This window comes from Sminthopsis crassicaudata, chromosome 5 (genome assembly GCF_048593235.1).
Source record: "Sminthopsis crassicaudata isolate SCR6 chromosome 5, ASM4859323v1, whole genome shotgun sequence".
Taxonomy (NCBI): domain Eukaryota; kingdom Metazoa; phylum Chordata; class Mammalia; order Dasyuromorphia; family Dasyuridae; genus Sminthopsis; species Sminthopsis crassicaudata.
The window spans coordinates 158,024,444-158,027,986 of NC_133621.1; the positions used below are offsets into that span (position 1 = coordinate 158,024,444).

General features: G+C 39.8%; 1 pseudogene; it reads left to right on the forward strand.

Annotated features, from left to right (window-relative positions):
- Positions 1-331: 331 nt before the first annotated feature.
- Positions 332-3,017, forward strand: LOC141543398 (spindle and centriole-associated protein 1 pseudogene; annotated as a pseudogene).
- The last annotated feature ends 526 nt before the right edge of the window (positions 3,018-3,543 follow it).

Below are 3,543 nucleotides of genomic sequence, written 5' to 3' on the forward strand. Positions count from 1 at the left end.
GGGACACTAATATATTGTTGGTGGAGTTGTGAAAGAATCCAGCCATTCTGGAGAGCAATTTGGAACTATGCCCAAAAAGTTATCAAAGTGTGCATATCCTTTGATCCAGCATTGCTGCTATTGGGCTTATATCCCAAAGAAATACTGAGGAAGGGAAAGGGAACTGTATGTGCCAAAATGTTTGTGGAAGGTCTTTTCGTAGTGTCTATAAACTGGAAGTTGAATGGATGTCCATCAATTGGAGAATGGTTTGGTAAATTATGGTATATGAAGGTTATGCAATATTAATGCTCTGTAAGCAATGACCAGCAGGAGCTGAGGGACAGCACCAAGCTACTGCGGGGCCGGGCCTCTGGGGAAGTGCCAGGGTTTGCTTAACGGAGCTGAACGGCCGCGGAAACATAGAGATGTCATTTGTGAGACTGAGCCGCTTTGGTCCCCGTGGAAATGGAAGAAAAGTGCTGAAAGCTAAAAAGAAGAAAACTCCATTGAAGCAAGAATGGGATAGTACCATGAATGATTTAACAGTACATCTAGCAACTCCTGAAGCCCTGGTACGTCGTCATGAACTACACAAATCAAAGAATAGAGCACTTGCCCATTGGGAACTTCAAGAGAAAGCTTTGAAGAGAAAATGGAAAAAGCAGAAACAGGATACTCCTGATCTTCTTGGAAAAAGGAGATTGGCTATCATGAAGGAGATCCTCTCCGATCACTACCAGATGCAAGATACATTGGAAAAATCTGACGAGATGATGGCTGTAGCAAAAGATCTGTTTGTGATGCTTCTCGTTGGTGCACAGGATATCCTAATGTAACAGTTGCTCCTGACTCTGAGATTGGTTCCTCCCCTGGCCCTATTGTGTCAAAAAGAGATTCTCTTAATGAGTCAATCCTTAATGAATCTGCTATTGACCCTCAGGCTCTTAATGAAGAAGAAGGTGAAGAAGTTGTAATCAGCCAGTCAGAAGACAGTGACAGTGAATTGGATGGCTCTCTGAATTTTCAGTCTAATATAAGAACAGACAGGCTTCTTCAGTGCCTGAATGAAGAGAATTCTGAATTAATTTCTATGTTATGTATAGATACATGGCAAAAAATTGCCACATCACAAAAAATGTATCCACCAACCACTCCAATGATTGCTGCTCCATCATTGGAAAATAGAGCTTTGAATGGTACTCAAACAGTCAAGAGGATCCAGTCAAGACTGACACCTGAGGAATCTGCACAGAATGTAGATGGAAATTATGTTGTGGGGCAAGTGCTGAATTCTAACTCAAGAAAACAAAAGCAGCAGTTAGCCAAAGTGAAGAAAAAACCAGATATTTCCAAGATGAAGAAAAACATTTCTTTCAACAATGTAACTACCTCAGATTTACCAAGTGGTGATGGCTCCAGCCTGGATACCCTGAAACACATGATACATGAAGTGGAGCATGAAATGGAAGAATATGAACGATGGACAGGGTGAGAAGTCAAGGGATGGAAAAATAATCAAGGTCTGACTGGTTTTACCTTATCCCTAGTGAGCTCCCTCTGTCAGCTGATGCGCTACCTTAAGGAGAGTGAGATGCAACTATGTAAGGAGGTTGATACAAGGCAACAACTGGAAGTGGTATTAGGTGATCATCAAGAATTGATTGATGCACTGACTGCAGATATTCTCCTTCTCAGAGATGAAAATGCTACTTTACAAGCAAATTTGCAGCAGTACATGGTAACAACTGATGAACAATTAATTTCACTCGCACATGCCATTAAAAATATCACTGTAATAGGATCTAACAGAGAAGAAAGCCCAGTCTCAGAAAGGGGATTGGCAATCAGACGCATTGTTCTCAATCAGAATTGGCACTCAGAAGCTCCAGTTATAAATGATAACATCTCTGTTCCATTAATATTCAGAAGGGAAGTGACTGAATTCCCCCAGGAAGAACTACCTGTTAAGCTGACTCAGTTGCCAAATCCCCCAGATGGTTCCAGTCTTGTCAGTAGTTTACCAGTCCATATGTTTGAGCCAGCTGTTATGCTAACACCTCCTAGGCAAAAAAGCAACCCAGAATTCCCTCCAATGCAGGAAGTATTGAGGAGAACAGTTCAAACTCGTCCTGTCCCACGTATTCTTCCAAGTGTAGAAATAACTGAGAAGGAACAAAATTGGGAAAAGAAGAACTTGCCTAATCCTGTAGAAATTCCAAACTCAAATGAGGAAAACCGTCTCTTCACCCAGAGATGGAGAGTTTCTCACATGGATGAAGATTTAGAGAACAAAACCCAGCCTTTATTTACCAGCATGTCACAGGCCCAGTGCTCTCCTTCCCATTTTCAGCATTCGGGGAACCATATTTTTCCAGAAGAACCTCCAGTACTTGGAGATGGACAGCAACTAAGAACAAATGAGCCTTTCCTGCAGAATAAAGATCTGATGGCACGAATTGCTGAATTAACACTTCAAAATTCTGCTATTAAAGCCCATCTGAACAATTTTATAGGACCTTCAGGGGAATAAGGAGATGGAACTCAGGATCCAGCCAAACTGGAAAATATAAATGACATGACAACAACTTTTCCAGCAATGCAAACACAAATACCAAACAGCATGGAGGAACGAATAGCAGAATTGAATCGATAGAGTATAGAGGCTCGTAGGAAATTGTTGCAGTTAATAGAACAGCAAAAACTTGTCTGTTTGGATTCTTCCCCTCCATCAAGTTCCCCTGGTCACTCACCTTTGAAAGCATGGATTGAAGGTGGAAAGAGGACAATTGAAGCGTCTGTTCCAGGGGCAGAAGCTACTGAGTGCTCAAAAGGCTGTGCTATTTCTCCTGCTAATGGGATGAATGCAAGAAGATCTTCAGGTGCCACCAGTTATTCCTGCTCCCCATTAAATATCACTTCAGGGAGTGGAAGATTTACATCTCTCAATCAGAGGGCAAAGGTGGGGAAGCAAAGAGAAGAAGGCTGGTTTACTCTCTCTACACATGTGACATAAGTGAAGTTTGTTTTACAGACTTTATTTTATTTTTAAATATTTTCTTCATGAACTTCATTTCCAAGCTTCCCCCACTCCCAACTTTTGTTATTCCTTTAGTTAGTACACAAAAACTTATGCATCAGTTTTTGTTAGAAGTAAAACATTTGTCATATTTTGCATTTATTTTGAATGGTGACCTTTTGAAAAAATACCTATTTAAGAAAAAGCCCTTCTGAATAGAAATTTGACAGTTAAGGAATTACAGTCTAATATTCTGGTTCCTTTGAGGAACCAAGTCGAGGACAAAATGAACCTTTTAAATTTCTCACTATTTGATTTTAACAAAAACTATAACATTTGTTTCTGAAACTATTGAAGTCCTCTTATTTTGGTCACATAATAAGTGTTATATTTGACAAAATCTTTTAGTTTTTTTTTTTTTTTTCTAAAGAACAGAGTTGGTATAGGTCAGTCTTTGTAATAAAAGTTTTCTCTCTGGTATGAGTACAATTATTCATTTATGAGAACATTTTTAACATCTTCATGGTCTCAGACTAACTCCTTTG